The sequence below is a fragment of the Pseudophryne corroboree genome, chromosome 2 (assembly GCF_028390025.1).
Source record: "Pseudophryne corroboree isolate aPseCor3 chromosome 2, aPseCor3.hap2, whole genome shotgun sequence".
Lineage (NCBI taxonomy): Eukaryota > Metazoa > Chordata > Amphibia > Anura > Myobatrachidae > Pseudophryne > Pseudophryne corroboree.
The window spans coordinates 187,622,991-187,636,713 of NC_086445.1; positions in this window are offsets into that span (position 1 = coordinate 187,622,991).

The window sequence follows — 13,723 nt, forward strand, 5'->3', positions numbered from 1 at the left end:
AGCTATATATGCTCTGAAATATAGAAAGCATCAGCTACTTCAAATGGACACAAGGACGCAGCATAACAAAGGTTTATCATACCAGCTTCTTAGGAGTTTAGTTTAATACTGGACAACTACGGTAACATTTTTACTGAGGAAAGGATACAGATTCCTTGGTAATCAACTATTGATGTTACTATCTATGAGCTAAATAGATACTTTCTGTTATCTGCCAAGGAGGAACTATAAGTAACCTTATAGGAGAAAGTAATCGCTACCATAAGTAGACTGAGCCAAACATCTTTCTCTTTAACTGAAGGGAGAACTGATAGTTGATACTAAAACATAGTGTCAGACATTCTGTATTAACTGCTGTTATTTTTAGGAAGTTTATGTGCCATTATAGTGCACTATCATATTAAGAGTACCCGGGTCACTCTAACACCTAAGGGTGTCTTGAAAAGAAAAAGGATTTGTTGTATTGCATGCAGGTACTGTGTATAGGCCTAATTGACAGGGGGTTAGCATGGATTAATGACTTAAAGGGGAATGTGTAATTGATGAAATGTTAATGTATACTTAATCCATTTGGTACTGGTCATTAATGTGTGTGTGGTCCGTCTGGAAGTTGATCTGAAGATCCTGGAAGAAAGAGACAGGTATATTAGATAATATATCTATGATATAAGGGAATCATCCCCTAAGGATAGAGATCAGGCTTACTCAAGCAAGCCTTAACGGTAGTTAAATACTACACATAGCTTGAGTGGAGGCACAGCTATTAGGTAACCATCCCTTAATAGAATACATAGACAGCTCTCGTTCAAGGTATTGAGGGTAGGGTTACATTTGGAGGCACTGCGTGAGATAGAAGTTACACTCAGGCCCTGTTACACCACAGGTGTCAGCTGCCATTAATTATTATTGATAAAGTCCTCACATCCCTAAAAATAAAATACAAATATGGGAAAGAAGCAAAGGAACAGGGAGAAGGTTGGACATAAAGCCATTGCTGTATCAGTTGGGAGAGTTGAAGCCATTAGAGAATGTAAAAGTATGGACAAACAAGAGTACCATAAGGGACCAGGCTTAAAGGAAGAGGTGACATGCAAGTTTGTGGGAACTTTTGTAAATAACCTAGGTGTGGAAAATGAAAAAATATTAGATGTCCCTGTAGAGTTGGAGAAGAGAAAGAAAAAATCAAAGGACAAGAAAGTCAGACTTGATCCCCACCTAAAGGATAGTGAGGGAGGTGTTAGTGACAACCTTGCTCATACTTTGGTCGCTAACATGGATTGTGGAATGAAAGGAGATAAGAATGTTCTACCACTGAAAGAGAGAGTTCCAGGGGAAGTGAAGATAGATGTAGGTATACAGAAATTAGAAACTGTGCTAAAGCAAATAGCTGAGGATTATAAGAAACATGGACAATTAGTATTAGCTCTGCCAAAAGATCAACAGAAGGACCTGCTTTCCCTGTTTCCAACTTCCATTGAGGAACCAACAAGAAGAGATAGCCCAGAGGATCTACAGACCCCGATAGAGGTGATAAGACATATAGCACTGGACAGGTCTAAACATATTTATCAGTTGTTGGAGGTTCTAGATGAAACCCGATGGAAGCTAAAAGAAGAACAGATGTTTAACACCAAAATTGATGAGAGGAACGAAGAGCTTGAAAGAGAACTTTGGTTTATACAGAGAGAGATGGAAACCATGGCATCTGATGAAAGACAAACCAGAGTGGATCAGGAGCAACAAAAGTTGATAATGTACCAGCAGCAGGAAGACAATATTCATTCTCTGGAATCAAAAATAACTGAGTTGTCTGAATTATTGGAAGTGGGTAAAGAAACTGAAAAGGAGGATCATATTCGTCTGAATGAAATGAAAGAAAGACTGTCTCAGCTAGAATCTGAGAATAAAATACTCAAGGATGCCAACTTCCTAAACAACTGTCCTGAAGACCGTATCCAAGAATTTTCTATGCGACCGGATACTAAGGACATAGCATTACAGACTGAGGTAGTGGATGGTATATTGCTGAGACAATCTTCTATGAATAAAGTTGATAGTAAAGGGACACAGTATAAGTCTCTTAAAATGACTGGCACAGTAATATGGTTCCATGTGAAGAAAGGCTATGGCTTCATTAAAAGGCATGACACCGGAGAAGACATATTTGTACATTGGACATCCATAACGAAGAATAACCCCCTAAAACTGTTGTACAGTGTAGGAGATGGAGAGAAAGTAGAATTTGAAGTGTTGGAAGGGGAAAAGGGTGTACATGCAGCAAATGTGACTGGCATTGGTGGAGTACCAGTGAAAGGGAGTCGATTTGCGCCAAACCGACGAGCATCATACAGTTATTGTTATCAACCACGAGAAAAAACGGTTGATGAAGGAAGTGCATATTCAGAACAAAGGCAAGGGAGAGATCCAGCTCCATGTCATCCTTCTACAACCTTACATTTCCGACCTCTCTCGAGATTCAATGGTAGATTAAATCAGTCCCAGGATCAAGAAACGGAAAATTCAGATGCTAAAGACTTGATAACTTTAGAAGCTTCGTCAGAGAAAGAAACTAGTCTCAGTGACAATCGTAGTGAGGTACATGATAACTTTACCCTAGCACAATCTCTTAAATCTTCCATCCGAAGTCCAGTACTAATAGAAGTCAATAAATTAGGTGTAGAAGAGCTAGGGAAACCAGCACGATCAGAGAACACTATCCCTGGGAGGCATGAAGGCTATGTAGTTCCATCCCTCCCTATTTGGCCAACAGTTAAAATGGTTGAGATGAGGTGGCTTGCTAATGGATGTGAATGAATATATACTATTTTAGCATAGTAAGTAAGGTAGATGGTGCATTGGCACCTAAAGATGTTAAACAGTGACAATGCACCAGGGGGAGAAATGTAACCCTGATTTAGGGTTTAAACAACACTTATACTGAGGTAGTTATAATATGGTGACTAAAATGGAGTATAAGCATATATATTATTCATATAAAAGTTAATGGATGTTGTAATACTGTATGCATGTTGTGAGGTAAATAATACAGTTCACAGATATGTAATTGTATGTACATTGATGTAAATGTAGTGGTGAATACAATTAAGGCTTATTTTATGGTTTCACAGTGTATCTAAAGGGTTAATGTCCTTGTGCTCCTAACTGTCAATCACCTAGTGGGGTGATTGCCAGTGGGCGGAGCATCACCTCAGAGTGGGTCATGTGACTACTAGAGAGGGGTGGGAAGGTGCTGTGAGTATAGCTGAGGAAGAGACTGCATATCCCTTGGTGAGAGGACATAGTTGTTTGCTGCTCCGGCCGTCGCTCGCATTAGAGCTGAGCGGTATACATTGCGGCGGCCGGAGGGGGCTTAGTGTGTGTAGCCAGAACAGGGCTTCCTTACTGTAAAGGTGGTGACAGCAGCATTGAGACTCAGCACTGTTCATAGAACCCGGCATCAGCGCTAGTCAACTCACCCAGCAGTATTGGAAGGGCGCACCTATGACAGGGAGACAGAGAGGGTTCCTTCCTACCTATTACCGGCACAGACTCTGACAGCCACAACAAAGAAGCCAGGACCAGCAGCAGAGGCTCCATTCTGTGTGGCTGTAAGTGTAAGGGAGGAGTCGGGGGAGCATCCTGCAGCAGCATCACTAGATGGTAGAAGTGTGAGTGCATAATCCAGCCATTTATATTACCCCTACACTAAGCACAGCAAGCCATAGGTGACTATGGTACATAGTCAATTTCATATTGGGACTAAGTACTCCAGGACTAGGCCGCAATAATGGCTACTAAGCAGGAGGATAGCAATGGGTCACAGTAGTCAGAGTGTCCTATAATTACAGTTCCATGTATGGCTTAATCATAGTGCTAAGGAGAAGGTAGAAAGCACTGGGTATATATATGTAACAGGAGGAGTGGAGTGAAACTTGAACTGTTTAACGCTTCATAAATAGTTTTAAAGCTCCCCCATATATCAGCATCACATCAGTCAAAGGAGAGCCAGAGACATTGTTCCGCAGCGCTAAATAGAAAGTAACACCCTAAAGCTGCCACCTAATGTGTGTATTTATGCCCCTGAATTAGCAGAATTAGAGTCAAGGACATTAAAGGTAGCCATACTACAGTGACATTGGATGGATGTTAAAGCCTCTTAGCCACAAAGGATTAGAATATCATCCCGATTCAAGGACTAGCTTGTGGCACTTTAATACAACTGTGTTATATGTATATTCGTGAACCCGTAAGAAGGACTGACACGTAAGAGACTATTAGTTTTAAAGTTAAAGGATTTGAGCTCGCTGTGACTATGATAAGAGAAACCATCTCTTGCAGATATATTTAATATAGACTCATCCTAAGAGACAACAATAATTTGAGGCATACAGGAATCGAAAAGCTATATATGCTCTGAAATATAGAAAGCATCAGCTACTTCAAATGGACACAAGGACGCAGCATAACAAAGGTTTATCATACCAGCTTCTTAGGAGTTTAGTTTAATACTGGACAACTACGGTAACATTTTTACTGAGGAAAGGATACAGATTCCTTGGTAATCAACTATTGATGTTACTATCTATGAGCTAAATAGATACTTTCTGTTATCTGCCAAGGAGGAACTATAAGTAACCTTATAGGAGAAAGTAATCGCTACCATAAGTAGACTGAGCCAAACATCTTTCTCTTTAACTGAAGGGAGAACTGATAGTTGATACTAAAACATAGTGTCAGACATTCTGTATTAACTGCTGTTATTTTTAGGAAGTTTATGGGCCCTTATAGTGCACTATCATATTAAGAGTACCCGGGTCACTCTAACACCTAAGGGTGTCTTGAAAAGAAAAAGGATTTGTTGTATTGCATGCAGGTACTGTGTATAGGCCTAATTGACAGGGGGTTAGCATGGATTAATGACTTAAAGGGGAATGTGTAATTGATGAAATGTTAATGTATACTTAATCCATTTGGTACTGGTCATTAAAGTGTTATACTTTCCATGTGTGTGTGGTCCGTCTGGAAGTTGATCTGAAGATCCTGGAAGAAAGAGACAGGTATATTAGATAATATATCTATGATATAAGGGAATCATCCCCTAAGGATAGAGATCAGGCTTACTCAAGCAAGCCTTAACGGTAGTTAAATACTACACATAGCTTGAGTGGAGGCACAGCTATTAGGTAACCATCCCTTAATAGAATACATAGACAGCTCTCGTTCAAGGTATTGAGGGTAGGGTTACACCTGTCTGAAATAGAGACTCCTAGATCCCTTTCCTCCTCAGTAGTTTTCAGTATAGTGCCATTAATACTATATTTAGCCTTTAGATTTTTGAAACCCAAGTGCATGATTTTTCATTTTTTGGCATTAAATTGTAATTGACGCGCTCTTGACTATTCCTCTAGTCTAACTAGATCATAAATCATTTGTTTTACCCCTCCTGGCGTGTCTACCCTGTTGCATACCTTTTACGTCAACTGCAAAAAGGTGCACTTTCCCTTTCATGCCATTTTCAGTGTTACCCGGAATCTCAGAGAGATATCATTTTGAGGGTAGAAAAGGACCATGGGAAATGGGGGACAATGAGAGGGAGTAACAAGGGGTAGGGTAAAAGAGGGCTGTGGTATGACTGACTGACGGTCAGGAAACCGGCGGTCAGCATACCGACACCTGGATCCCGGCGGGGGGGGGGGGGGGGGCGAGTGCAGCAAGCCCCTTGCAGGCTCGTTGCGCTCGCCACACCGCTGGTCAGATGATTACCATTCGTAAAAGAGAGAGGGATTGGCTGACAGCTTTTAGCATCGGGGCAAATGCAAGTAAGTGGCTCTGGCTTTTCTACCAGTGTGCAGCAATGGAAAGATGGAGACGGCAAAAAAACTGTCAGGTGCAGTTATCTAATGGGCATGCGGTTTAACTGTCTAATGAAATATATGCTAAATTGTTTAGATTAAGAACTCTAATCAAATATAACACCTATCAGCTCTGTCTGACAAAGCAGAGAATATTCTTGAGACTGATATACAACACTGATATACTTGTGACTGATATACATTGTATTTACCAATATATAATATAATGAACATTATACAGTATGTCCGCAAGCACTAAGATTGTAGATTAACAAACTATAGACTTATTCCAGTGTCATACCTCCCAAAATCGTGAGATGGTAAGGAGGGCCCCCCATTTTCTGTCACTATGGGGGCATGTCCAGCGCTCTGTTAGCTGCTGGCATGCCCCCAGTCCCTCTATCTTCAGTGAATAGACGCTGTGCGCATGCTCAAAAAATGGGACTGTCCCACGGACAATTGGGACAGTTGAGAGGTATGCCAGTGTAGGAGCACCATCTGATAAACCTACCTCACTGCTCTTAATGGGAGGTCCTGCCCTACTGTTATAAAACTACAATCATCTTACAGGTGTAAGCACTGGCACTGGCCACAGACCATGACAAATCATAAAATATGATCAATAAATGTAGTTAGTAAAGTTCCACTCTGCCCCACGCATCCCCCTCTTCCTCTCCATACTTACCCCAGTGGCTGTGAAGTCTATCCCTTCTCCCTATTAGTGCGGATTGAAGAAACAGCTATATATATATATATATATATATATATATATATTATATATATATATATATACAGTATATATATATATATATATATATATGTAGTTTCCGTATGGTCCACACTCTAGCCTTGTTAATAGCTGCTGGGGTAGCATTCATATATGGATAAAAGTCACAAGGACACATCCATTCCAATGTAGTACCAATATTACCAGGAGCACTCGCCAGTCTTCTTAAGACTTTTTATTATCATTACATCAGATCATCAGTACAGGGGTATCAAAATACCAATGTGCTGTTGATCTGATATAATGATATTAAAAAGGTGCTCCTGGTAATATTGGTACTATATATACACTGCTCAAAAAAATAAAGGGAACATTTAAACAACACAATGTAACTCCAAGTCAATCACACTTCTGTGAAATCAAACTGTCCACTTAGGAAGCAACACTGATTGACAATCAATTTCACATCCTGTTGTGCAAATGGAATAGACAACAGGTGGAAATTATAGGCAATTAGCAAGACACCCCCAATAAAGGAGTTGTTCTGCAGGTGGTGACCACAGACCACTTCTCAGCTCCTATGCTTTCTGGCTGATGTTTTGGTCACTTTTGAAAGCTGGCAGTGCTTTCACTCTAGTGGTAGCATGAGACGAAGTCTACAACCCACACAAGTGGCTCAGGTAGTGCAGCTCATCCAGGACGGCACATCAATGCGAGCTGTGGCTGTGTCTGTCAGTGTAGTGTCCAGAGCATGGAGGCGCTACCAGGAGACAGGCCAGTACATCAGGAGATGTGGAGGAGGGCAACAACCCAGCAGCAGGACCGCTACCTCCGCCTTTGTGCAAGGAGGAACAGGAGTAGCACCCGCAGAGCCCTGCAAAATGACCTCCAGCAAGCTACAAATGTGCATGTGTCTACTCAAACGATCAGAAACAGACTCCATGAGGGTGGTATGAGGGCCCGACGTCCACAGGTGGGGGTTGTGCTTACAGCCCAACACTGTGCAGGACGTTTGGCATTTGCCAGAGAACACCAAGATTGGCAAATTCGCCACTGGCGCCCTGTGCTCTTCACAGATGAAAGCAGGTTCTCACTGAGCACATGTGACAGACGTGACAGAGTCTGGAGACGCCAAGGAGAATGTTCTGCTGCCTGCAACATCCTCCAGCATGACTGGTTTGGCAGTGAGTCAGTAATGGTGTGGGGTGGCATTTCTTTGGGGGGCCGCACAGCCCTCCATGTGCTCGCCAGAGGTAGCCTGACTGCCATTAGGTACCAAGATGAGATCCTCAGACCCCTTGTGAGACCATATGCTGGTGCGGTTGGCCCTGGGTTCCTCCTGATGCAAGACAATGCTAGACCTCATGTGGCTGGAGTGTGTCAGCAGTTCCTGCAAGACGAAGGCATTGATGCTATGGACTGGCCCGCCCGTTCCCCAGACTTGAATCCAATTGAGCACATCTGGGACATCATGTCTCGCTCCATCCACCAATGCCACGTTGCACCACAGACTGTCCAGGAGTTGGCGGATGCTTTAGTCCAGGTCTGGGAGGAGATCCCTCAGGAGACCATCCGCCACCTCATCAGGAACATGCCCAAGCGTTGTAGGGAGGTCATACAGGCACGTGGAGGCCACAAACACTACTGAGCCTCATTCTGACTTGTTTTAAGGACATTACATCAAAGTTGGATCAGCCTGTAGTTTGTTTTTCCACTTTAATGTTGAGTGTGACTCCAAATCCAGACCTCCATGGGTTAATAAATTTGATTTCCATTGATAATTGTTGTGTGATTTTGTTGTCAGCACATTCAACTATGTAAATAACAAAGTATTTAACAAGAATATTTAATTCATTCAGATCTAGGATGTGTTATTTTAGTGTTCCCTTTATTTTTTTGAGCAGTGTATATACACATACACACAAACTACTACATACTGTATACACCAGAACCATTTGGGTTTTCTGCCACCCTGATATTTATTTCAATGTTGTCTGCTGATGTAGCTTTGTTTATATACCCTGTACTTGTCCTATATTGTTTGTACTGTAAGTCACTGTTTTCTTGTTTCCTGCTCTGCATATTTGTATATGTTTTCTATAATTGGGTGCTGTGGATCCCTTGTGGAGCCGTAAAGAATAATAATATAATAATAATAATTCCCTGAAAATGCCAATCTTGATCCGCAGCATGTGACCTTTCTGGTTTGTGAAACATATATAGAAACATAGAATTTGAGGGCAGAGAAGAAACACTTGGCCCATCTAGTCTGCCGTGTGTGTGTGTGTGTGTGTGTGTGTGTCCCATTCAGTCAGCAGTGTGGAGCATGCGGCAGCCAGAACACATTGGTGAGTGTCCGGTGTTTCGTGTCCGCATATTTGTTTTTCTCCCCAACAGAATTTGGGCTGCAAAAAAAATTTGCAAAAAATGTTGTTGTTTTTTTAAATTGAATACCACGGATATTGGGAATGGGATTACCAGCAGCAATTCAAAATTGGTTGCAAGGTCAGCTCTTTTTTTGCGTCCAAAATTCTGCGCACAGTTGAATATGTCTTATAACATGCACAAGCATTGCCATAAGCCTCTTGTAATACCTCTTGTACCAAAATAGAGTTGCAAATACAGAGGGAGGAGAGTTTGTCTTTCACAGTCTGAAAGGGGATAGTGTAAAGTGACATGAAAGGACCAATGGAACCCACAGCAGAGATGAATGTGGTGGTAAAAAGGACATGGGATTGATGCAATAAACGTGACAAGGTGAAGTCGAGATGAAGGTGAAGGGAGAAAATAATCTGTGGGTTTTATAAGGAAAGTTGTCAATAAAACTGTAATGAGACAAAGGGTAAAATTATGGGAAGGATAATGAAAATAAATATGATCTACCTGTAGTAGCAACCTGGATCCTGTTAGTGACGCATGCAAAATCCCATATTATAAAGTGTCCATAACTCCATGACATGGATTATACCTAAAACTAGAAAAATATTTTATATTTCAAAATGAATTTCTAAACATTTGTCGACTAGTAAAACTATTTTATAATATTCTATTTGCCTCATTATTTGTAGGTAAATTATTTAGACCACTGTATCATATTGTATACAGTGCTTAGAAAAACAGCGGCTTCATATTGCTTCCTTAAACAAAAAAAATGCCTGGTCTATATAACATACCATATAATAATTATGTCAGTCCATTCACTACACCTAGGAGATGTATGCACACCCATCTGAGGAGATCTGTAATGGGCCATTGCCTCTCACTTGGAGATCACACACTCGCCTAATCCACTCCTCTGTTCCCTTACATGAAGAAAAGAGCCATAATTTTATTTGTGGTGAAATAAAAAATAAAGTAGCTGACTTATGGTGTACAGCGAAAGGGAAGTGTAAGTCACTGAACCATAATTAACTACCGGAGCTAACCATAACTCAGAGATTTGTAGTTTATTAATACATCTGAGCTTCCAGTATAATTGTGGTTGAGAAAATGACTTAGAGATCACGTTTGTAAAGCAGACAAGAAGAAAAAGGGGGCCTGAGTGATTGTTCCATTCTATACAGCAAACTACAGAATAATAAGATTTTAATCTTATTAATGTAATAGAGATGATCTTTTTCTCTTTCATTGCACTATACACAGAGTACCTATTCATGCCTGTGTCTTGAAACATGATTATGAGGCATGATTGATACTTATAGTGCTCAGTCACAAGGGCTGTTCATTTGAGTGCAACGGTTTGGATAAAGTGAACCAATCCGTTATAACAGACTATACCCATATATATCAGTAAGATAGAAATCTTCAGATCAAGGGGGAGATGTATCAAACCTTTGGGCAACTTCTCCATTGTATCTCTCTCCAAGTCTTGATACATCTCCCTTCAACACTGTGGACCTATGTAAAGTATGTTTATGCACAACCAAGAGGACCTCACACATATAAAACAGGGCATGTATAACATGTAGATGTGAAATTATTATTCAGAACAAATCTAACTGGTTTGTAAGAAAACTTACAAAAGTCTACCTCATGTTCACTATTAAACACAAAGGGGCAGATTTATTAACCCGGTGAAGGCATAAGGAAGTGATAAACCAATGATAAGTGCAAGGTGAAAAACGCACCAGCCAATCAACTCCTAACTGTTCATTTACATATTGGAGCTGATTGGCTGATGCATTTACCACCTTGCACTGATCACTGGTTTATCACTTCCTTATGCCTTCTCCAGGTTAATACATCTACCCCAAAGTTCTGCCACCACTAAATGCTCTCACAATCTATTTTAATCATAGTTACTATAAGATAATGAATTGCCTACATATATATAATATTATAAACACCAAGTCCACTTGACTCATTTAAAAACTCAAAGACAGAGCATCATTACAGGAAATATAATATGACAAAAGTCACAATGCTTATTGAAAAAAAGTTAGAAAAACCACTATAAAACATTGACAATTTTTTTATGAATTCAAATAAAAATGTAACATAAAAAGTAAAAGTAAAACATAAAAATTTGAGAACTGCATTCACATACTTTGTGATGTAGTCTGCTGCCTGTGCGAAAGATTCAATGTTTGGAAAATTTAATGTGACATCAAACTATTTTAATGTCCAAGTACAGTTATAGTAATTGGTTCTAAATAACATATCATAACTAATTTATGACACATAGCAGATATTAGTGTATCATTTCTGAACAAACACATATGTAACAATTATGTGATATTGATTGTTGTGGAATATAGATCATTCCTATAAATTATTTGTTGGGTCTACATATGTAATTGATGTTGACATGTAGTGAAATGGTTAAATGCTACAATCTGTCTCTTGAGTGTTATTGTGCGTGCTTGTTGTTTACTTGTCTCTATAAAAGGGTCTGCATATGCCCAAGCTTGCCACTGTGTTATTGAAGTATCACAGTTCTCCACAGCTGTACAGAAATTAGCCCAGAAGAGATTGATACCTTATCATATTGACTACTATTTTTTTTTTATCTTTTACTAGTTAAAAGCCGGTCAAAATGACACCCGGGCTGGATTATAGGGGAAGAGGCAGAAGCTACTGTACTCACACAGGAGCTGCCGGGTTTCAGGATGTCCTGCTGCTGGGGGCCGGGGCACTGTCATGCTGAGCAGCTGGTGTGTGTCTTTGTGTGTGTAGCGTTAGCCTTGTATATGTATGTATGTGTGTATATATATATATATATACACACACACACACACACACACACACACACACACAAGGCTATACAACTCGTTTTGTCTCGTATAGAGACTTCATCAGGGGTATATATCTGATGAATCCTATTAGTCTGGTATGTCTGATATATCTATTAGTCTGGTATAGATATACCAGACTAGTAGGATTTTTAAGAGGACTTTTACTATCTGATAGGAGGATTGGTTCCATTGAGGTTTCCCCCAAATTCAATTATCTGGCTTTTGAATAGGAGTCATTCTATTGAACCAGAACTCTGAGCCCATTTAATAAAAATTGAGTGTCTACATCTTTCTTGTATACCAAGTTCTCATTTGGTTGAATAATAAGAGATATACCACTGATGAAGTCTCTATATGAGACAAAACACGTTGGTTTATCGCTATTATTGTGATCTCCGATCTTCGAAAAAGAGGAGGAGGAGAAAAGGAACTTTGTGTATAACGGACACTATACTGTTTTTATTATACAAATATTTTTAAATTAATGTATGTGAATTGGAGAAGGTTTTATATGTTTGCAATGGTGTAGTATTGGTAAACTACATTTGATCATTTATCATAGTGGTATAAAGTTCACCAATACCAGAAGGGCGCCAACTCACTATTGTTGTATAAGGTGTGATTTTGGTTTTTATAATCAGCGGAGCTCCACTCGGGTAGGCGATCTGGGTTCTCCCTCTAGTACATGCTCGGCAGTTCCAAGTCCACACAGGAATTATAGGGTCTTTCTTTTCCCTAAAGCATACAAAGCGTTTCAACCCTAAGCCGTGGGTCTTTTATAAGGCAGTGCGAGAACCCAGATCGCCTACCAGGGTGGACCTCTAGTGATTATAAAAACGTGGTTGAGAACTGTTTTACCACCAGTTCTCATCTCTTATGGTAATTGTTCAGTCTTTTCCATACCTACATGAAGAAGGGGGATTTTACTGTATTGCCATTCCAATACTGTTCTGTGTATATATTTTATTTTTGTTATTTGATGTGTGATTAAATCGATTTTACTGCACATTGTCAGGAATCGGCGTTTAGTGGCATCTCACTTACCAGCATGCTGGCGTGCAGGCCTCCGGAGGTCACGGCCCCAGTTGCAGCTGCATGAATGCTCTGTCCGCGAGCACAATATCCGTTGTCACAGTGTACCCCTGAAGTTCATCCAGTGTGTACCCCGCGAAGTGCCCGGCATCCGTACAGCATGGGCGCCGCCATGACACTTGCGGTCAGCTGACCTGAACACCCAATCCTGTGATGTGTTGCACACGTGATTCCGGCATCCAATGTCTGCTGAGCAAGGGGTATAAATTCAGGACATCGGCTCAGTCTCATCTCCTTGGACAACGTGTCACATCCAGTGTACGGTTCTCCTGGTACCTGTGTTCCTGTTTCCAGTTACTCCCTTTGCTACTGCTTCTTTGTGGAACTACAGACTTCAGCCATCCAGCTTTCCTATGAACTCCTGCCACAGTCTGCCTCCACACTTCTTGCAGTAAGAGACTTTCTCCAGGTGTTCCTCACCAGTCTCACCTATGTAGTAATTACCAGCAACTCTGCACTGTGCAATTGTATTCAGCACATAATCTACCAACTTGCTGCGTTATAGACTGCCTCCTGCTTGGGCCTTGCTTGGCTTAGTGGATGTGTGCCTATTTACAGACTGTGTGTATCCTTATTGTTGGTTTCCAAACCATTCAGTGGAGTTACGTATTGCTTATATTCTTGTCATCAGTTGCATCTGCTTCATCTGCATATTGTTTCCGTTTTACCAACTACTAAACCAATCATCATTGCTATCTAATATCAGTGACTTTTTAAAACCATTTACCGGAGTTATTTACTGCCTGATATTCCTGTCATCAATTGCATCTGTCTCCATCTGCATATTATTTCTGTTACTGCCGACTATCAAGTTAATC